Genomic DNA, 24254 nt, shown 5'->3' on the forward strand with positions numbered 1-24254 from the left:
GGTAATGTGTCTGATTTGATCTTCTATACAGACCACTAAAACTTTCTCCCTATCAGTAATAAGGCTGTTTTGCTTTCTTATCATTTGTGTATTCACAGGAGTAGCACTTTTATTCCTTCAAGAACTTTTCCTTTGTATTCACAACTTGTGTAACCATTTGGTCAAAGAGGCCTACATTTGGGCCCAGCTGGGCTTTCAACATGCCTTCTTCACCAAGCTGAGTCATTTCTAAGAAAGCTTTTGATTTAAAGTAAGAAACATGTGATTCTTCCTTTCACCTGAACACTTAAGAGGCCATCGTGGGATTATTGATCGGCCTAATTTCTTTTTTTTTTTTATTTCAGCATATAATGGGGGTACAAATTTTAAGGTTTCAAATAATGCCCTTCCTTCTTGTGTTGAGTTTTGGCAGATTGTGTCTTTCAAGGAGTTGGTCTAGTTCATCTAGGTTATCAAATTTATAGGCACAGAGTTGTTCATGGCATTCTCTTATCTGAGCCAAATTCTGAATGTAAGAAAGAAGTTTGCTTCCAGAGTCCTTGAATGCTCTTAACCACCACATTCTCTACTCCTTGCAGGCTAGTTTATGTCCCTCACTCATCAATTATTTCACAAGCAACATATTTTAAAGATAACTTTTTTTCCAATGCTATTTCTAATCCCCACTTCACCCCTGTTTTGAGGAGTGAAAATAATTCTTACTTTGAAACTGCTGTCAAGTGCCAGCAGAGCCTTCAGTGGAAAGTGCCTTGTCTACAGGCTGAAGTAAAGGAACACCTGATTCTGTGATCAACTGGAGCAGAGGTAAAGTAGCCAGCAGCATCCCTTTCTTTACCTCAAAAAAGAACAACACCCTGCAAATTCTTGTATTTCATACTTTCTCTGGGCTACTGAGCCTGTTACATATTTCCAATTTGATTAGGAAGACATTAGCAAAATGAGGGGCTTTAGAGTAGCAGAACAGGCCTCCTCCTAAAATCAAAGGTGCTAAGATACACAAGTGAAAATTCAAAAGAAAAAGGAAATCCTAAACTTAACACTGCTTATTCTACATTGACCTGAAAATCACCCCTTTTCTTATATTTCTTAGAATCACAGACACCACTGCCACAAACTTCTATATAATATTTCACAAGAGGTGGGGAAAAATTCAAAGACTCACTAAAGCAAAGGTTTAAAAAGTTCACAATTAACCTTGTCAATGATGAACATCATTATCATCCTTCTAAAAGAGAAGAGAAATTAATGAAAGCTCACACTTGTGGCAATGAACCAGAATTCAGAAACCATTATTATTACCATCACTATGACTGTCATTCATGATTTAGAGGGAAAAGTAAGAGGGAACATAGACATATTTTATGACTAAATTGAGTAGGTTAGTTTTTTCCTTTCTTTATCACATCGTACTCAGAGACAACTTATATGAAGACCATGGCCAGGAATCCTAGTCATGCATCTCATTCTTCTCCAACTTTCTCTGTCAGTGGAAAAAACAAGGACAATGTTATAAGCAGCAAAATAAAACTATCACAAAAGAATTCATATTCATTCACCATAGTTAACTTCAAGAAACATAAACATTTGATAGTTAGGATTGCTTATGCCACTGGAATGAATTCAAAAATGAAGAATGTTAGATTTAATTGCAGTGAGAAAAAATCTGAGATAATGACTAGGTCAGTCTGTGACATGAAGGATTAATAAGTATATTTTATAATAGATGTTCTTCAACACTTAATTATCACCAAAAGCATTATTATAATAATACAATGAAATAGAAGTATAGCCAAACAGAGAACAGATATTTATTAAGAGCGAGTTCTATCCTCAGCATTGAGTTAAGCATTGTGGGGAATACAAAAGCAGCAAATGAGATTCTCTACATTAATAGAACTCATCATCACATTTCATAAGTTCCAAGTGCTAACTACCCCCCTGTCTCAGCAGAAATGTTATTTCTGCTGAATCCTATAGACCTGCAGTCCCCAATCCCTAGGCCAAGGCTGGGTATGGGTTGGTGGTCTGTTAGGACACTAGCTGCACAGCAGAAGATGAACAGTGAGCAAGTGAGCAAAGTTTTGTCTGTATTTACATCCACTCCCCATCACTACCTCAGCTCCACCTCCTGTCAGATCAGTGGCAGCATTAGAGTCTCATAGGAGCTCAAACCCTACTGTAAATTGCACATGCAAGGGATCTAGGTTGTGTGCTCTTTATGAGAATCCAATGCCTGATGATCTGAGGTGGTAAATGCTAGGGCTGGAAAGTAGCTGCAAATTCAGATTATCATTAGCAGAGAGGTTTGACTGCACAGAGACCATAATAAATCAAGTGCTTCCAGACTCATATCAAACCCTATTGGTGAGTGGCAAGTGACTTAAGCTGCATCTGGTAACAGGCTTTAAGTCAGAATCCAACACTTATTTTAGTCTGCGCATGGCCCTCCCATTATTTTACTTACCACTTCTGCCCACACCTCTTTCCCATACTGCACACTTGTCTCAGTCACAGTTTGGGTAAGCCCACAAGCTAACCCTAGCAAAAAATGAGTAAAAAACAAATGTTTCTGGGGAGCTTCTTTGAAAAGGGGGAAAGACCCAATGATGACACAGCAGAAGACTCTAAGACTGCCAACAAAATGAAACTTGAATTTAAAAGAAAATACTATGAGTCCTACCTAAATAATGGGTTTATTGCAACAGGTGATTCACATTCTCCAAACCCACTTTGTATAATATGTGGCAACCAGCTATCCAATGAAGCCATGAAACCTTCAAAACTGCTTCGCCACATGGAGACCAAGCACCCTGCCTTATAAGCCAAGCCTTTGGAGTTTTTCAAAAGAAAAAAAATGTGAACACGAAGAACAGAAGCAATTATTGAAGGCCACCACTTCATCAAATGTGTCTACACTGATAGTATCATTCTTCGTGGCTAACTAACCACATTGCAAAAAGCTAAGAAGCCCTTTACTATCGGAGCCTGCCTGCTGCTAAGGACATTTGCTTAGAAATTTTAGGGGAGGCTGCAGTTCAAAAGGTGGCACATGTTCCTCTTTTGGCTAGCACCATAAATAGACAAATTGATGAAACAGCAGAGGATATTGAGGCACAGTTGTTAAGGATTAATGAGTCACCGTGTTACACAATCCAGGTTGACAAGTGTACTGATGTTGACAAGGCAACAATGCTTGTTTTTGTGAGATGTATTTTTCAGGAGGATGCACATGAGGATGTGTTAAGTACACTTTTGTTGCCAACCAACACCACAGCTGCAGAACTATTTAAGCCTTTGACTGATTACATATCAGGAAAACTGAATTGGTTATTTTGTGTCAGTGTGTGTGCAGAGGGGGCTGCTGCCATGACCTGACAGCTTTCTGGTTTCACTACTTGAGTCAAGGAGGTCGCTTCTGAAACTGAGTCAATGCGCTGTATCATCCACAGAGAAATGCTGGCTAGCTGAAAAATGTCACTTGAACTCAAGAACATTTTGCAGAATGTGATTAAAATTATCAACCACATTAAAGTACATGCCCTTGACTCACATCTGTTAACGCAGCTCCGTGAGGAGATGGACACAGAGCACACATGTCTTCTATTACACACAGATGTGAGATGGCTTTCTAAAGCTAGATCACTGGCCAGAGTTTTTGAGATATGAGAGTGAATCCAGAGATTTCTTTTAGAAAAAGTCACCACTGGCAGCACATTTTAGTGACAGAGCATGGGTCACAAAACTTACTTGTGTGACATATTCAACCTACTCAATAAACTCAACTGTCACTTGAGGAGAGAATGACAACTGTGTTCAAGACGGCAGATAAGGTGGGCTGCATTCAAAGCCAAACTGCAATTATGAAGGTCACAAGGGAACACTGGGCTTTTTGACATGTTTCAAAAAATAGCAGAGATTTTGAAAGAGACTGAGCCAGGACCTTCTTTCTCCCAGCTGGTGCATGATCACCTATCTCAGTTTTCAAAATAGTTTGAGCAATACTTTCCGACCACAAAAGACCCCTGAACTGGGAAGGAATGGATCTGCAACCCATTTGTGAATAAGCCAGGTGAATCAACTTTGTCCGTGCTAGAAAAGGATCAACTGCTTGAGATTACAAATGATGATGGCCTTAAAAGTAGTTTAAAACAACTTCAAATCCATACATTCTGGATTGAAGTCAAAGCAAAATATCCTGAGATTGCCACAAAAGCACTGAAAAGCTTGCTTCCATTTCCAATATCCTATCTTGGTGAAGCAGAGATTTCTGCAGTGACAGCAACCCAAAATGAGATTATGGAATAGACTGAACATAAGCAACACACTTTGAGTGTCACTGTCTCCCGTCACCCCCAGAAGGGACCATCTAACTGCAGGAAAACAAGCTCCCACTGATTCTACGTAACAGTGAGTTGTATAATTATTTCATTATATATTGCAATGTAATTAAAATAAAGCGTACAATAAACATAATGCACTTGAATGATCCCCAAACCATCCCCCCTACCCCGGTCTTCCATGAAACTGGTCCCTGGTGCCAAAAAGGTCAGGGACCACTGAAAGTCACCTATAAAGTCACCTGTAAAATATATGTAGTGGTAAGAAGACTGTTTTGCTAATAAATAAAGTTGGATACACCCGTATGTCAATAGATGTAAAAGCTGCACTTTGGAGGTGCCACGTGGATAGGCAAGGAGTATAAATAGTCTACCTATGCTGTAATACGTGTGTAGAAGATTTTTCTTCAGACAGGGAGTCAATGATAATGCTCTCTACCATGAATTGTGGACCACAGGTCTCTGCTTAGAGAAGATAGAAGCCTCTAAGTAAGATTTTTAATTCAGATTATATATGCTACTGGATGTCTGGAAAGGAACAAATATATGGGTTGGCTCAAAAGGGAAAGACAGGATAGTTTGAGTCTTGAATGAGATATGGAAAGATAGAAGAATAATTGAATAGCAAGGAGGTAGGACCATACTTCAGACAGAGAAAACAGCACTAAATTCCCCACAGAGAAATATGTCCAGAGTTACTCAGATAGAACAATAAGTGAGTAGCAGCATTCAGGGATAAAGTGACCTCAGCAAAGATATGACTACCAAAGCCATTCTTAGCTGGTTGTCATCTGTTAAATTCATAGAGGAGAGCAACTACTATGAATAAGTTTCCCTCAGAGAAAATACATAGACAATCGGTGTCCTGAATTTTTAGGAGAGTATGGTCTGAGGAAGTCATAACTAGAACAGCCGAGTGTGGGGGTGTGTGGGGGGGTGTACTCATGCGTGTTTAATTATCACTGCTGCTGCTTTTTGTTAAGAAATAAAAAAATCTGTAGAATGAAAAGGTTATACCCAGGTAACATAGCTCAGTCCCTAGTTAAGGTTTCTAAAGAATCACTGAAATTAAAATTGTCTAGTATCTACAACTTTGAAAATGTTCTTATCATCTGGCCCAGTAATTCTACTGGGAATTTCAAGGAATGTAACCCAAGAAAACAGTTAGATATGCCAAGATTTACAAAGAAATGTGTGTACTAAAGCATTATTTAAAATGATGAAATTTTACAAATAATCTAGATGTCCAGCAATAAAGAAATGGTTCATCAAAAAACTGTTACGCAGCTATTTTTTAAAATGCTTTTGAAAAACATTTAGGGAAAAAGGAAACTGATCATGTTATAATACTAGGTGATAAAAAGCAGGATATAAAATTCTATAAAAATCATATCAAACATGTATGTGCAAAAAGTATACTATACAGTTATGTAATAGTGCAAATATAACTAATAAAAATTATTAGTTTTTACTGGTTGACTAATTTTTAATAGTAATTTTTAACAGCATTTGTTTCTTCTAGCTACAAACTACATAATTTGAGACAAATTAAGGGAGAAAAAATCAGAAAAATAGAAAAAGAAAATAAAAATTACCTGCAATATAACTACTCAGAGATGAAGACTGTTGGTGTATATATATCTAATCTTTCCCCCATGAATTTATTATATTACTCTTATAATCACATAGCAGTGATACAAATTTATTTTGGCAGGGCTTTCTGTGGTAAAATATTATAAATTTAATTTTGAAACATTTGGCTATGTAAAGAAAATGCAGCCTCTTTAATTTCTATAGCTGATTTAATCATCCTTATGAGCCCCATCCTATTGGATAGAGGGAAAATAGACTTGCTAATCAGCACTATTTCTCTCTTTTCCAACTTAATGATCCTTTAGTTTAAACAGCCATCTATTCAAAATCTGACTTGCCAAAACAGCTAGTATAAATGCTCCCCTTTGGATGACTCAGTGACTTCAGGATGGTCTCTCAAAGCTCCACTCCCACCCCTCCCCTATTCCAGGAGGACTAAAAGAGACATTCTACAGGGGGCTCACAAGAGCCTTCTGCAAAAGGAAAGGGCCTTGATCTAGCTGATGTCCTGACATCACTCCTGCTGCCAGCTACACTGTGGCCCTCATCCTAGGACTGGCTCCTGCTGAGCTGTGACTGGTCCTAGGCTCTTTTGGAGAGACGTGCTAGCGCTTGCTCTAGAGCCCGTGGTCCCAGACAGTTGGAGCTGTATGCCCAGGAAGCCCTTGCACACAGCCCTCTCTGCTCCAGCACTAGGCTCTGCAGGTTCACAGGCTCTTTCACACATGCACACCACACTCATTTCTCAAAACTCATGGCACTGTATAGTACACAAAGGGGCAATTTTATTATATGTAAATTACACCTCAAAAAAACTATTTTTAAGTGGTAAAGAGAAATTTTCCAAAAATGTTCACATTAACAAAAAGAAAATTCTCAAAATTAATGGATTAACCATACAATGAAGAAGTTAGAACCTGAATAGGAAAATAAACTCCAAAAACACAAAAGAAAAGGAATTTATAAAAAAAATTTTTATTTATTTTACTTTTTATGATTCTAAGGTTCCTGGCTTTAGGTGAACATACGAATGATGGGACCCAGCAGATACTAAGGGCATGGGCCTCAGTTCAGAGAACAGTGAGGAATACTGTTTGTAGTCAATTTAAAAATAATAACAGAGCTGATTCCTTCTTAATGTCATCATCAACCAGCAATTCTAAACAATGTCATTAATAAATTACTCCCTGAGAAGATGTGCTGGTCTAAGTTCCAAATAATTACCATGGTTACTGTTAAGTTTCAGTAATAGTTATATATTACATATGTAAACATTTAATTAGCACATTTTCATTTCTTATCCTTTAATAAACATGGTATGCTATGTGGAAGGTATTTCAGAAAGATCACTAATTATATGGGAATTACATATTTGTAATTATATGGCCTGGCCTCAGATACATGTTGGAAAGGATTGGAGCTCACCTCAGGTGTATTTCCTGTCTCCAGCCCAGATATGTCTCCAACTACATATTCCTGTGCTTAAAGAGTAGATTCTAAATAAACACTGATAAAAGGAAACACAACTTGAGTTTTTTCAATTTTGTTCTTCTCCCTACAAATCATTTTCTGAACCTTGCAGAGTTCACTCTTTTGGAAGTGTTTCTTCACCAGTTCCCTCCTCCTTTTTTCAATTATTACATTACTAGAATTTATAAGTCTTTCTTTTTATATTGTAATATTCATTGTGTCACTGACATCATATATGCAAAAATTTCAATGAGAAGAATTCTGTTCTGACCATTATTTGTTTCATTTCAGGATTATTACTGAAAATAATTTTATCATTTGGAAAAGGGGAGTATTAAATAATCTACTTTGGTTGTCAAGTACTCTGGCTAGGTTACTGGTAGGATCATTTATTGAAATTAGGAGCTATAGGTTCAGATACTCGAATCAGAATCTCAAGGGCTAAAACTCAAGAGTATCTATCCTAAATATGCTCCCTACGTAATCCTTCCTTCCTTCCTTCCTTCCTTCCTTCCTTCCTTCCTTCCTTCCTTCCTTCCTTCCTTCCTTCCTTCCTTCCTTCCTTCCTTCCTTCCTTCCTTCCTCCCCCCCTCCCCTCCCCTCCCCTCCCCTCTCCTTTCTTTCTTTCTTTCTTTCCTTTCTTTTTGAAACAGAATCTCACTCTGGCTAGAGTGCAATGGTGTCATCATAGCTCACTGCAACTTCAAACTCCTGGGCTCAAGCGATCCTCCTGCCTCAGCCTCCCAAGTGGCTGGGACCACAGGTGTGTACCACTATGCCTGGCTAGTTTTTCTAGTTTTTATAGAGACTGGGTCTCGCCCTTGCTCACACTAGTCTTGAACTCCTGAGCTCAAATGATCTTCCCGTCTTGGCCTCCCAGAGTGCTAGGATCCCAGGTAATTCTTACGCATGCTAAAATTTGGGGACCACTGTACTATCTGCTCTTCAAGATCTGTTCTACCTCTGACATTCTGTACTTCAATGGATTGTCCCTCTCTGAAAATAGGATACTAAAGCAATGATTACTAAAATCCACACAGAAGTCAGAAATTACTCAACAAACATGCAATAATCAGAGGTACTCAGTCAGAAATAATACTTTTTCTTTTCATTTACATCAATTCATTTCAATCATACAATACCTTCATTCTGATGAGTGTTGAAGTACTATAGCCCTGGGGAAGAATTATAATATGTTCAAAGGTAGCTTAAAAACTCATGGAGATAGAGTTGTGGACCAGGTAAACTGTATCAAACAAAAATGAACAAGAAAAAGTTCTATTCAGTGGTACTAAGGTGTTAAAATGAAGTCTTTGAACCTAAAAGCACTAGAGTACTGATTTTAGGCATATTAAAAAAATATTCAGTTATTGTCTTTCTTTTGGTTAGGAAAAAAATTATATTTCTATTTATCTATATATAGAAATAGAGAGTCGATGTTTTTATCTATATGGAGAGACAGAGGATCAATGTTTTATTCCTTAGGGAGGTTACAATTTTAATTAATATTCCCTAATTGATATTGACTTTAATTGACTGATGCCAGTCTTATGATGGCCCTCTCTGCCAAGCTTTCTGGGTGAGGACCACAATGAGCTCCATTATGCAGAGCAGCCTTTTTGTTCTCATTGATCTCTGCCTGGGCAACATTATAAGTCTCACAATATTGGAGCCAGAAACATCCTTGACAAGCCATCTAGTTCACCCTTCTATACCTTGTTTTCTAAAATCATTACAATGCCTCCCCACCTAAACCCACCACAGTCTAAAGGATCTGCTCATTTCATGTCTTGACTCATCTATACCATTCCATACATAGGACTACCTTGGGAAAGACGGTCTTGGGGTATTATTACATTCTAGGTTTGCATATTTGCTTTGCAGATTTTTTAGTAAAAGAACAAGAAACTGGAAAAGAAATCAAGAGTGTTGGATGGGTTATATCTATGTATGTGTACTAATGATAGTGCTCCACAGTTAACAGATGTGCAGATAATGAGCACAAGTCAGAGGCTGGGCTGAAGGACGGGCAGAGCTAACGAGGAAAGGAAGGGCATCACAAGATTCCCCTCCAGTATGTCGCAGACTGAGAAGAAGGTTTAAAACCTCTAGCGTAAGAACACACTTTACAGCAAATACACAATTTATTAATACTTGCAGGAGGAAAAGCAGGGGAATGGAGGAGATGCAAACAGAGTGAAGACATTTTATATTATTATTAATAACTACCTATTAGGGTTTTGTTTTGTTTTGTTTTAGATTCTGAGCATCTGGGCTACTTCACAAGAAGTACAACCTATTTTAACTTCAAGTAAAAGCACTTCTAATCTAAACTACTATATTTCATTCAAGTAAAAATCGTATCCAATTTATGAGGAATTACAGAGGAGAACATTACACAAACTCATTCTAGTGTTTGAAATTCTTATTACGAAAAGTGTCCATATAAGCTACCAAATCTATCATACTAGAGTTTAAAGCCAATATCTATTTTGTCCTCAAAATCCCATAGTTAGCTTCCGAATACAGTAACAATAGTTTACATGGTTAATACTGGCAATATACTATCCCTTGACTATTTTCCTAGCCAATAAACCTAATTTGTCATAATTTTTTTTATTTTATTTTTTACAACTTCCATGTACAACAGTAACTCCTCTTTTTAGAGAGGTTATGTGCCTTGCCCGGAGTTGAAAACATTTCAAGGGCTACACCACAACCAGATCTAAGTTTCAGATCCTCAATCTTTTTTCTGGTCATAGAAGAATTTAAAAATCTGATGAAACTTATGGACTGATTGTCTTTTCAGAAAAATGAACATATAAATATATTCCAGCATATAATTTTAGGGAATTTAGGTACCCCCTAGACGGGGACCATTCAACTTAGATTAATCAGTATATTTTCTAAGTGGCCCTACTCAGTTCTAACATGAGTCACAAGGCACTCCAGAGAGATCTACTGGGACTCTACACCCTAGTTAATTTGGTGAACTTAAAAGGAGTATAATACATAGAAAGGTAAGAGGGGGGAAAAAAGAAAATTGACTATTTATTGAACATCTAATACGTGTAAGAAATCACTAATAAAAAGAGAGAGAGAGAGCTCTTCTCTCTCCTAACTTCTACTTCATTGCTTCCTTTTTGGCTCAAAAATGAATCAAGGTTAGTGAACACAATAATCTTATACCAGATATGGTTTTTTAGAAAGTTCCTGTAGATAAGATTATTAATTCTTGAAGAAAAACAGTTTAAAATTTTTGGAGATCATAAATATGGTGCTGTTATCTTCTAAATGTAACAAGTATATGTGGGTTGCACTAAAAATCCAAATGTTTTCCTAAATAATTTTTTAAAAGAAAAGATATATCAAAAGTCTAACAGATGCACTCTAGGTGTTAAGCATTATGGGTAATTTAAATTTTTTACTTTGTACTTTTCTGCCTCTTCTAAAATACCTGAAAAAATGTATATTATGTTTGGAATTAGGGAAGCATCCATTAAAACACGTTTACTGCATAGCAACATGTATCATTTTAGAGAGATGAAAGAAAGATGAGGAAAGGACAATTTGTTTTATATTCAGCAGTTGGGTAGATGAGTTCTACGAGTAGAGCAGTTCATAGTGTTCAGAAAAGATTAAGGAAAGGTAAGACAATGCCCACAAAAAGGAAAAAATAAAAGGAATTGCATGGACAAAACTGCACTAGTAGTAAATCAAAGAACCTAGCATGATACAAATACTATCAGAATCCATCTCAGTGCCTCAAAATACCATCTCCTTTTCTATACAAAATGCATAGTGAGTAATACCAATGCCAGATGCTTACCCACTTGGTAAATTTTACCTCACCCCACACAGCCAGCCACCATGTTCAGGGTTCATCACAGTTTCATCAAGGGATCCCTACCTGTGACTCTGCTGCATTCCCAGCATCATCCCACGTGATCTCTCCTCCCCATCCTGTTTCGGGTGGACTGACCCCGACTTCATCAACTTGGGTAGCAGCCAAACCAGGCGATTCCTCCACTGCCTCATCACATGTGGTCTGGCAGGATGGTGATACAGTCTGCTTCCTGTCCTGAGGTCCACTGTCTGCAGCAGGACCCTGTGAGTGACCCTCGCCCAGTCTGGCATGATGTGGAAATGTCACCCTAATGCTTCTTAACACATGGAGCAGCTATGAAGGACTCAGGGTGCACAGCTACTGAACTGTGAACTGCTTAACGGCAGGGCCAGGAATGCCTTGTTCAGCATAACCTTGCACATAATGTGTGCTCAAGAATTATTTAATTAAATTCATTTGAAGGTTAGGGATCACGTATACATACCTCTGTTGAGCACTTTCACATGTACTATGATCCCAATAAATGACCCTAATGACGTAAGCATTGTTGTCTCCAATTTGTAAATGAGGAAGCAGCTCAGAAAGTATTTTTGATCTAAAGTCACATGGCTGTGTGGCAGAGCAGGGTTGTTAAAAGGCCCGCTGGCTCCAAACTGCTCTTCTCTACACCCCAGTTCCTTTACAAGCTTGACTGAACTATTTAAGTTATCTTAATTATGTTCTACATATGCTAAAAATCAGATGGGTGTGGGCACGTCTACCAAAAGGCAACTAGCCTTTCTGATTTCTTTCTCATTTATTTGTCCAGCATTTGACAACGTGCTTACTAGGGAACAGAATTAAAACAGCAACTTTTTCATTTCCATACTACGTATCTTCAGTGGTTTATCTAATGATTTCCAGGTTCTGGTAAGTAAAAAGGCAGTATTAAGACAGCGTATCAAAGATTCTATATTTACCCAAATTAAAAGCTGCCAGATCACATTAACAAGGGTCATATTTAAACGTAAATTTAAGAGAGTCAAGCGGAAAAACTACTTGTCACTTCCTGTTCTTTATATCCAGTTTATCCTTTCATAAATTGGACGTCTGTGCAGCTTAGCCAAGCCAATGCCCCTCTCCCTTTGTCTGATTTCCACTCCCAGGACATCCTGGGAATGCACAGGGCTCTGCCTGCACAGGAGGTGGTGGTAACACAGCACCGCATTTAGAAGAGACAACTGCTCCTACCACCCCTGTAATTCTACCTAAAAGATAAGCTAAGAAAGGGAAATGAAAAGGAGGGGAAAAGATACACTTTCCAAAGTAAACTCAGGATTGTGCAGAAGGGCTCTAATTTAACCATATTGTTATATTTTCAGTCAGTTAAGTTCTAAAAGGTTCCTAAACATATAGAGATGCTAAATAAATTGAATTTCAAGAATGCCAAAAATATTAAACTGAAAGACAGATATATACATATATATAATCTTTTAAGTAAATTTCCATATGTTCCACTCATTACTTGAAAGTAGAAGAGAAAATGTTTATAAAAGCCACTGATCACATAGCAACAATATGTGTTAAATTGTAAATCTCTTCTCTAGTCTTTCTTTGCATTCCCTATGAAGATTTAAATACAACTTTATAAGAGTCTTCTGTTTCAACATATTAATTCTCCAAAACAAAGTATTTCACTTTCCACAGCTATCTGACCACCATGAACCCAAGAATCATCTTTTAAAAATTAAACATTAGCATTTCTAAATGGAGCTGCCTCCATTTCCTGCCATTCTCCCCTCAGCTGCTGTGCCACGCTGCCTAGCCTTCAGGCCTCCAGCATGCCTGGCGGTTTTCAACTTCAAGGTAGCAGTCTCTTTAACTCTTTTGCTAATTCCTACTTACTTTTCAGGTCTGATCTTAGATATTACTTCCTTCAAGAACCCTCTCATAGGACGGGGGCGGTGGCTCACGCCTGTAATCCTAGCTCTCTGGGAGGCCGAGGCGGGCGGATTGCTCGAGGTCAGGAGTTCAAAACCAGCCTGAGCAAGAGCGAGACCCCATCTCTACTATAAATAGAAAGAAATTAATTGGCCAATAATATATATAGAAAAAATTAGCCGGGCATGGTGGCGCATGCCTGTAGTCCCAGCCACTTGGGAGGCTGAGGCAGGAGGATTGTTTGAGCCCAGGAGTTTGAGGTTGCTGTGAGCTAGGCTGATGCCACGGCACTCATTCTAGCCTAGGCAACAAAGGGAGACTCTGTCTCAAAAAAAAAAAAAAAAAAAAGAACCCTCTCATAGCCAGGTGCAGTGGCACATGCCTGCAGTCCCAGCTGCTATGGTGGCTGAGGCAGGAGGACTGCTTGAGGACAGGAGTTCAAGACCAGCCTAGGTAATATGAAGAGACCCCATCTCCAGAAGAAAACAACAACAAAAACCTCTTATAAAGGCCCCCTCTCCTAGCCATGCTTTCTCATAGCACCCTGTGCTTTATCTTCTCTGCACTTATTGAAACATGTCAAATAAATAAGTGAATGAGAAAGCAAGTAAATAAATGTGTGGTATTGCTTTCTCTTTGTGGAAGCTTTTCTATTGTATTTTACTTTTTATTATGCATGGGCAAGCAGTGCCACTGAATGAGACAGGAATTCCTCCCAAAGTTAGAACATGTCCTTCCTTATTCTCACAATAAGGACACAGACTCCAGTCACCTTACTGAGACACAAGATAGTTTCAGGGCCATTACCAGTAGGAAAGTGAGTATGAGGTATTTTTTTTTTTTTTTGAGACCTCTTAAGCAAAAAGTACCCCAGGTACGGTTGACTTATAGGCAAGGTATTATAAAACTCAAATTATTTGTTAGGGGCCATTTGATATTTTTAAAAATATTAGATGCAATACATATTTTTACATGTGAAAAAAGATACAAGTTTTATAGGCCATCCCTAAAGAGGGCATATGGCCTACTTCTGCAAAATGGGTTTTGTGTTCTTCTCTGGGTCTAAGGAAAACCAGTGCATGACTGGGGGAGGCTGACAAAGGGGACAGAATAACATTCCTGCACCTGAGGCCTCTCAGGTTTCAGGTCCTTCCTTCCCAGGTCTCTTGCCTGCTTTGGGCCGCCAGGGAATTATAATAGCCAAAGAAGTAATATCAGAAAAGAAGATCCAGCCTTTCTAAAACCTAACAGAGAAGAATCCTTCTATGAAAAGGTCCCTAACATTGAATAAAAAGTAAAGTGCAGAACAGGACAGGAAACCAGCCAAGTTTCTTTCAAGCACATAAATGAAACACAGACTAGAATCTATGACAAAGGGTTTCTTTTGATGCTGTGTCAGAAAAGGACCCTAATTAATGTCAGATAATTTTTCACAATTAAAAAAATATTACACCAGACAGAGCAATAGCTCTCTATTCCTTCAATAATTTTCAGCAAGTCTTAACTAAAGATGTTAAACCTGTGATACTCATATTCCAAAGGCCTCTTTACCAACGTATACCACTGCATTAAAAACACTCAGACTACTTATTTAGCTACCCATTTTTAAGCAACACTTGAAAAATTAACACCATCAAGCTTTCTAAAATTAGAGCAAATCAGCTTAGTTTTACTTGTCACAGACGTGCACAGTGCATCCACCCACTGCTTGCTTCTGTAACTGCTAGAGCAGTAGCGATATGGAAATACATAAGGGATAAAATAGATAAAGATAAAATTCATCTCACACACATAAATAGCAATGGCTTCTACCCTATTAATTAATGAGCAATTTTTCAGTATCTGCTCCATGCCCATCACATGCTCATTCAAAAGAACATGGGATGTGGTCCATGTTCCTAAGAAGCTTATCATCTAGTTGGAGGAAAAAAACTAACGGCCATAGAACAAAAATCAAGCAACAAATACCATGATGTAACTTAGTGCTGAGTAGTATTGTAAATAATTTTTTTTAAGCCAAGAACATTGTGAATTTGAAAATAAAAAAAGTTTAAAAAAAGCAGCACAAACTGGACTGTACCTTGAAAATGGATAGAATTGAGACTGGCAAAAACAGAGGAGGACAGCTCATTTCGGAACGTAATGGGGAGAGATATTATATAGGCAAAGAGCAGTCGAGTGGAAAGCTGAGAAGTCACCAGGCAAACACGAGGCTGTGAGGAGACTGACCTGCCTGAATGAGAGGTTCAAGTGGGAGAACTGTAAGAAAAGGTGGACTCTGACTGTGAGGAATGGAGACACCCAGGCCACATACCGCTAACAGCCATAGTAGCTTCCCCCCAGTGAAGGCAGCAAAACTAGAGAGGCAGCACAGCAAAGAAACCAGTGCAACAGGTACTAGAGCAGAGCAAGAAACTGGAATTTTTTTCTGTATAACTGAACTTAGTTTCTGTTTTAAGACCCCTATTCCACTGAATGGTAAAAACTAAATTTCAGTCAACTGAGAGTAATCTCAATTTCTGTTTTCCCCTTTCACAAGGGCTTTATCTAAATTCAAAAGAATTACAAAAGCTAGATTTGGGGGGTAGAGAAGGGAAAGGATGGGTGGAGGTCATTAGCCTTTATCCTCAAACATCTGCAGCTCTTCCACCAGCACATCTACCTAGATCCTTCCCTCATCCTCTTCATCCCTGCCACATCCTTTGTCTGGCTCTCTCTTGGCTATATCTGCCCCCCCTACCCTGGCCCCCCGATATACATACATCTCCTGTTTTCCCCTAAGTTATCCCCTATGTTTCCCTTGCCATGAGAAATGTGCACAGCTGCCGCAGGTCCACCTAACTAGACAGCCATGCCATCTTCCCAAGCTCTACTTTCTGGAGGACAGAAAGAACTGATTTGGATTCTTCCAGATCAATTCCCTTAATGCCTGGAACTTGACTTATAAAATTCAAAAGTCAAGAATTTGACTCTTTTATATTATGAGATATGCTATATTCATCTTTTCCTCAAAAAAAAAATAAGTCAGATTTCCAAACAAAAGGAAAGGGTAAGTATAATAGGAACTAATAGGGAGGGATACTGATTAATACTTCCAGTTGTCATCACATCAAACTAAACAAGATGTAAAGAGGACCTGAGCTAGGGGATCTTTAGGAATGGAGAATAAATAGGTGACTTTAGAAATATTAAAAGGAAAAACCAGCAAGAATGTTAGATAGATAGAAGTAGGGATACTGAATAAGAGAGAAAATGAAATCAACCCAGCAGAACTCTGGCATTATCAAAACAGATGCCAGTTTATAGTGAAAAGATATTAATTACATTCACATAGACGTTTCTAGTTTAAGGTGATGATTTAAAATAGCAGCAAAAAGGATTTGAGTCTTATTCTAGCAGACAGTACTATGGAGTTGTTTCTTATTCTAGCAGACAGTACTATGGAGTAACATACTCATTACCCTGGTTTTCAAATATTATTGGGTTTCAAAACAGCTACATAGTATTCCAACAAAGAAAACACAACTAATCTTTTTAAAATGTCTTTAAGATCTTAAAACATTAAAACCTGCCTTTCCATTTGCATCTATTAAATGGTCTCTTCTTTTGCAGGAATAGGTACATGAGTTACTTACTCCTTGAAAAAAAAATACTTAGCTGAAAAGGAGACCATAAATAGTGTTGTGGTGTGGCAGCAGTATTGGCAGCTGATGCAAAATGGGCAGCAATAAGGCTGATGATAATGAGGTTCTGGCCCAGCCTGACACAGCCCATCAAAGCCTGGAGGTGAACCCTGGGGAGCCTCGGAACTCACAGATGTACCACATGCCACCTCACCAACTGACTCTCTGCCCAGATGACAACCTAAAGCAGTATAAGGAAGAGTTGATTACAGCATTAAAGAGCAAAAAGCCCTGGAATGACTGAAGTATACATTGGGTATTTTTGGCAAGCTGTATTTACAGGGGCAGAGAGCAGAGAGAGACTTTCACTTTACAAATTATTAGGTCAGCTTCAGTCAGATTAGCAAATTTCAAGGAATGACAATCTAGTAACAAGAAAATAAATACCAAATGAAAATATTTTAGGTTTGTGTGTAAAACATGAAAAACAGGCCATCAAAAACTTCAGGATTATGTCAGGCCATGTGCTATGCTCCTATTTTTGAGGTATATTTCCCTATTCAATTGCATTAATTATCCTGAAAAGAAATGACTGGAAGAAAAAGAGACAATGAAAGCACAGGTGGTGGACAGAAGAAGCTGGTCCTGCCCCCACAGCTTCTTTAAGCCTTCTCTCGTACCTGAAAATTTTAGTTTATAAATTTAGAATGAAGAATGTCATGTTTAAGATGATATATTCCCAATATCATATTTAAATCTACTCAATAAGATATTCAATCAAAATCACCTAAAACTCAAATTATTATTGCAGCACATTGAAGACAAATATTAGAACAAGATGCATGTCTATCTTTAAGGAGAAACTCCTATATCTATAAGAACATAAAGGAAGAACTCAAGTGTTTTCTTGGTTTTGAGGCTTCTTCTCATTAATTTTGATCCATACTTGAGATTTTGGGGTAAATTCCTATCCTCTCCAATCTCAAATGGTCAATTATTCCTGTAGGGTCTAGATAGGCACAAAGGTCTGAATGCCTGATTCCTCATGGTCCTATGATCTTAAAAATTATTAAATATGTAGGCCAGGCACAGTGGCTCATACCTCTAATCCCAGTACTTTGGGAGGCCAAGGCAGGAGGATTACTTGAGGCCAGAAGTTTGAGACCAGCCTGGGAAATATAGTGAGACCCCGTTTCTACAAAAACTTTAAAAATTACCTGGGCACAGTGTCATGAGCCTGTATTCCTAGCTACTCAGGAGGCTGAGGCTAGAAGATCATGTGAGCCCAGAAGTTTAAGATTATAGTGAGCTATGATCGTGCCACTGCACTCCAGCCTGGGCAACAGAGTGAGAACCTGTCTCTAAAAATCATGAAATAACATTTTAAAAAACATGAAAGGGTTTAAATTTATGCAAATTGAAAATATAGACTATTTTTAGTCTATAGACTATATTTCGTCTCATTCATATATTTTCAACTCACCCTCTTACCACTTTTTGTTTTCCAATGTACTTATGACCTCCTAACCCACTTATTAGGAACATTATACTTATTATGCTTCATGTTTATTGTCTTCTCTCTGGCTAAAATGCAGGTTCCATGAGGGCAAGGATCTCCATATTTTTTATATCATAGAATGCTGCCCAATAAATAGTTGTTGAATGGATGATTTTGTATAGTCTACACAAACTCTGAAGCAATAAAATCCATGTGTCTGACACATAACACATGGGTAAAGTGCTGGACAGGTATATTCTGGTTATTCTGGGAAGACACCATTACTAAATTTATTGAAGCTATAGCTTAATAATTGGGGGGTATAATTCAAGGATAAATGAAACATTTCTCATATGTACCCCAGGATCTCACTGGCATAAACTAAAAGCAAATTAAAGAGTTCATAGCCCTTGCAGAACTAAAATATGGACATCTTTAATAACAAATTAACACCTCCTTAAAGTAGAACTGGGATAAGGCATAGGCCATACCATAAATGAAGAAGGAGTTGGAGTCAGTGATCTTCAAGTAACGCAGGACTTACGTAAATTCTAGGTAAAGATGCACGACACTGAGAAAGACATCACAACCCTGCTCTACCTGGCTGTTTCTACTAGCAATACGGATATCAATTCCCTTTATTTTTAATATCCCCTTTTATTTCTGTTCTAATTGCTCACTCTCAGTCTCTCATTCCCAGTGTTTTGTTCTCTCTGCTGCTCTCTCACCCATGATCTCTCACCCAGGCATATGCCACACCCAGCAGGGAGCAGAGCTTGCCATATGTAGAGAGCAGCCAGGCCTCTCCTGCCCACCAGCATATGCCAAGCTCAGCAGTGGCTGGCACACATAAATGAGTGCTGACTGGAATACAGTGGAGCATGGACAGCCCCTAGAATTAACTGTTCTATGTATAAGGCACTGGGCATGCACCCAGAAGCTAAACGCATTCAATGCATCCAGGATAAGTCCCCTCTAAACTGGAGAAAATGGTTTTCTCTGTCAAGTGCCTGAGCTGGGTGGAATTTGGTGACACCAGGGCTCTGACAGAAGATTAAACAAAGGAATGAAATAAAGACCCAACTCATTTCTTTAAGCTGGCTTGTCTGTCTAAGTTCCCAAAGGCCTGGTGCCACAACAACCTGAAACTCAAAACGAAGTGAGCTATCTTGATCTCTAAAGGTTCTTGTCCTACTAAATGTCTATGCTTCAATCACTAACACCAAATTCTCAGCATCTACTATACTACAAACAACTATGCTGAGCACCATAAGGACTACTAAATAAAAATGTAAGAGATAATAAGTGGCAGGATATAATTAAGACAGGTAGTGAGTTGGACTTTGAAGGATTTAGGATTTAGAGGACCAAACAGAGTTTTAGGCAAGAACAATTATTCGTCTCAGAGAAACAAAAGCAGAGATGAACATGACATTTTAAAGACTGGCAGGACAGAGCCCAGCTGAAAATAGGGTTCATACAAAAGAGTTCAGCTGAAAATAGGGTTTATACAGAAGAGGTATAGGAGGTAAAGCAGGTCAGACTCCTTTCAGGTAACCTTGAATGTCAGGATAAGAAGTCTGGAATTGTGGGCAGTGCGAGCCTTTATTAAAAGTATCTGAATATAAAAGAGACATGGATAGAGTACTGTTTCATAAAAATGCATTTGGTGGCCACAGGTAGGTTGAATTGGAGTAGATAATTACCTGAGAAAGATACACTGGAAAAATAATGTACTATCTCAGTATTAGTAATGCGAATCACCACTATGTACTGGCAACTGTAATGAAGAAACGGGGCAGAGAGGCAGACAGAGTGGGAAGGAAGAACTGCCAGACCTTACAAGAAGCCCACAATTGCACACATCCTAGGTGGGTGTAGAGTAGCACTGCAGTCTACTCTAGGAATACTACAGTGGTTTAGCACATTTGTGGCTGCAGTACCTAATCTCCTTGCCCTTCCTCAGTAAGCAAACCACATTCATGTGACTGGCTTCCCAAAAGACAGTTTTGCATATCTCTAATTTTTCCTTCTCTTTTATTTTTTTTTTAATTTTATTTTTTAGACAGAGTCTCACTCTGTTACCCAGGCTGGGGTGCAGTGGCATCATTATAGCTCACTGCAACCTCAAACACCTGGGCTCAAGCAATCCTCCTGCCTCAGTCTCCCGAGTAGCTGGGACTACAGGTGTGTATTACCACGCCTGGCTAATTTTTTAATTTTTTTTAGAGATAGGGTCTTGCCATGTTGCTCAGGCTGGTCTCAAACCCCTGGCCTCAAGTAATCCTCCCACCTTGGCCTCCCAAAGTGCCAGGACTATATTCCCTTCTCCTTTAAATTCTCCTTCCTCCTTTTCTCCAAGCTGCTCAGTGTCAAAAATTTGGAGTGAAGTTTCTACCTTATCACCACACCACAGAGGCCAGCTCTTCTTTTTCATTCTATAATCTTTTTCTCTTATCACTTTATCATGATCACTTTCTTCTTTATCATGAGTTAATCTTATACAAGCCATATTTATCAAAATACCTGATTACCATGGTGATAAGAAAGCACCATTACAGACAACAAAAAATAACTGCTCTTCCCCTTTTCCTAACTTACACATTGCTCAGTTTCCACCAGTTCACCTAAAAGATTAAGCCATTAATCTCCAGTCTTTCAAAACAAGCCTGGAAATAGCTCAACCATCCCTCCAAGACCAATATATGGCACAAGCTTCATCCTAATTGCTCTAATTACATGAAGAACATAATGAGATATAGCAGCAGATGGCTACAGATTAAATTCCACAGAGAAGAAATTCTCCTCTATCTCCTCTTATGGAAGAAACTTTGCCTTGAACAGAAAACTTAAAATTAAATCATTTTGTTAATATAATCAAATATGTTTTTTAAATGTTGTCTTAATTTTCTACTTCTTTCCATAGTACCTTTCCTTTAAAAAAAATGCACTCATTTCATGCAGGTTTATGTTGCTACATGTGACAGATAAATTTGTAACCCTGTTGGACAAGGAAAATATAGCTCAAAGAAAGTTGTTAAAAATGTATATAATAAATCATATACTGCCACAAACCTGCCCTATAATCTCAAAGATATATTACTCTATCAAATACAGAATTGTGAGGCAATCTTTAATTTGGGCCTAACAACAAAATATCTCTATCTAAAATATCTCTTCTTTGGCTAATCCCAGCTTTCACAAAAGATGGAGTGTCGATGCTGTTGTCTGTGCTATCAAATAGTACATAGTACAAATCATGTACATAGGGAGTCCCTACGCATGATCCCAAAACCACCATCACCACTGAAGTGCCCAGGGCTCTCCTCACCTACATCCTAATACCTCAAGAAGGTATCTACCACTCTGCCATGATCTGGGACTCCAAGGAAGTCCCCATGCCACTACAGAAAGTGAGTACAAGAAAGGCAAACAAAACTCCTGCTATCAGGAAAACTAGAGATAGAATCAAACTTTTCATTCTAATCTATCTAAGATAAAGGATATTCTGAAAACTGGATATAGGTAACTCTTCTTGCCCAAAGTTTTGAGTCTCTCACTTCATTTCTATTATAATTTCTAGCTGGATTATTGCTGTGCATCAAAGTTCCTACTGCCATGGCAATCTGCAGTGGACCAGAAGAGAGAAAAATCACAGGAGGGTCCATTCTTTTTTTCCCCACAATGTAACACTCTAACCTCAATATCAGAAATTATACTGCATAGTCATATCTTTCAAAAATACTAAAGTGATGAGTTCTCTAAGGAGTGAACTTCCTGTCACCCTCTTCTGTAGAAAAAAATAGACATTGGATATTATCAGCTGCTCTGATGCAGCACAGCAGCACTAACTGTTAAAAGAAAACTAAAGAAATATTTTTTTTCTTGCTGTCATTTCTCAAAAGCAGGCCTTATGGTATCACAAAGTGAACATGTGGGATATGTGACCACTGATCCAATCATGCTATGGATCAAATATTTTTCACCTATCAATTCCATTAATAAATGAAATTGGTCTGGCTTAGAACTCTAAGTCACCTTAATACTTGATTTGTATTTTTCTTACAGTTTATTCTGGTATTTCTTTGCTCATCTTCATAACAACTCAATCTGAGAAATACAAGAATTAAAAATGTAGAGAAAAATGATACAGAAAACATTTTGAGAAGTCATATTGCCTTGTCAAGTGTTTAAAGATACTTGAAAACTCATTTTCCAAGAATCAAATCCATTCACCATTCTATGTGCTACCTGGGGAAACAGAGGAACTCTTGGGACAGCTATTGAGACCATTTTATCACTCACCAGGTTTAACCTTAACCTCATTGAGGATCATTTGACTGAGTTTATGAGTGGACCAGCCCTAACTACTTCTTTCATTGTAGCAAATTCTTACAGTTTTATGTTGCTTTGGCATTCATTTTAAATACCAGAAACACGGCTCAGTCACCCTTGACATGGTTTCCAGTTCTCCACCTCCTCCCAGTTCCGCAGGCCACACATCTGCCTTATACAACCGCCTCCTGGTGACCACCTCCCCATGGGACAGCTAGATACAAGCTACCTGACTCGCCCCACTGACCCTCACACCCCGCATGAAATGCACAGATATGCCACAGCCACCACCTTTCCATCACACTGTGCCTTGTGGAACTTGTGCCTTCTTGCTCTAAACCCATCAATTGGAACTCCCTGCAGGCACCCCTATCTCTCACCCTTTACAAAAATTAAATTCAAGATGGATAAAAGACTTAAACGTAAGGTACAAAACCATAAGAATTCTAGAAGAAAATGTAGAGAAAACTCTTCTAGATATGGACCTAGGCAAAGAATTTATGACTGAGACCCCAAAGGCAGTTATAGAAAAAATAAAAAATGGGACTTGATTAAATTAAAAAGATTTATCTGCACAGCAGAGAAAATAATCAACAGAGCAAGCGGACAACCTACACAATGGGAGAAAATATTCACAAACTATATATCCAATAAAGGGCTAATATCCAGAATCTACAAAGAAGTCAAACAATTGGGCAAGAAAAAAAACACCCCATTAAAAAGTGGGCAGAAGACATGAACAGAAGCTTTTCAAAAGAAGATAGACAAATGGCCAACAAGCATATGAAAAAATTCTCAGTCACTAATCAGCAGGGAAACGTAAATTAAAATCACAATGAGATATCACCTTACTCCTGTCAGAATGGCTCTTATTGATATGCACCACTTGGGGGATGGTCATACTGGAGACTCAGACTTGTGGGGGGAGGGAGGAAAGGGCATTTATTGAAACCTTAAAATCTGTACCCTCATAATATGCCGAAATAAAAAAAAAAAAAAGAATGGCTCTTATTAAAAAGTTCAAAAACAGCAGATGCTGGCATAGAAGCAGAGAGAAAGGAACACTTATACACTGTTGGTAGGACTGCAAACTAGTACAACCTCTATGGAAAACAGTATAGAGATTCCTCAAAGAACTAAAAGTAGACCTACCATTCGATCCAGCAATCCTACTACTGGGTATCTACCCACAGGAAAAGAAGTTATTTTATCAAAAGACACCTGCACTTGGATGTTTATTTCAGCACAATTCACAATTTCAAAGATGTGGAATCAACCCAAGTGCCCATTAATTCATGAGTGGATTAACAAAATGTGTGTGTGTGTAGTCTGTATACACACACACACACACACACACACACATACACACATACACATACATATACACCATGGAGTACTACTCAGGCATGAAAAGGAATTAATTAATGTATTTTGCAGCAATTTGGATGGAACTGGAGACCATTATCCTAAGAGAAGTATCTCAAGAATGGAACAACAAATACCACATATACTCCCTAATAATTCGGAACTAATTGATGGGCACACATGGGCCAGAAAGAAGTATTAATAAAAATCACTGAAAATCAAGAAGTAGGGCAGGGGAGGAAAGTAGGGATAAAAACCTACCTAAC

At 38.3% G+C, this 24254-nt stretch overlaps 1 protein-coding gene across 4 annotated transcripts in view; it reads right to left on the minus strand.

Annotated features, from left to right (window-relative positions):
- IGSF11 (immunoglobulin superfamily member 11) overlaps positions 1 to 24254 on the minus strand; it is a 170215-nt gene that overhangs the window by 58747 nt on the left and 87214 nt on the right. The window lies entirely within an intron of this gene.

Source organism: Microcebus murinus, chromosome 1 (genome assembly GCF_040939455.1).
Source record: "Microcebus murinus isolate Inina chromosome 1, M.murinus_Inina_mat1.0, whole genome shotgun sequence".
In the NCBI taxonomy this organism is placed as follows: Eukaryota; Metazoa; Chordata; class Mammalia; order Primates; family Cheirogaleidae; genus Microcebus; species Microcebus murinus.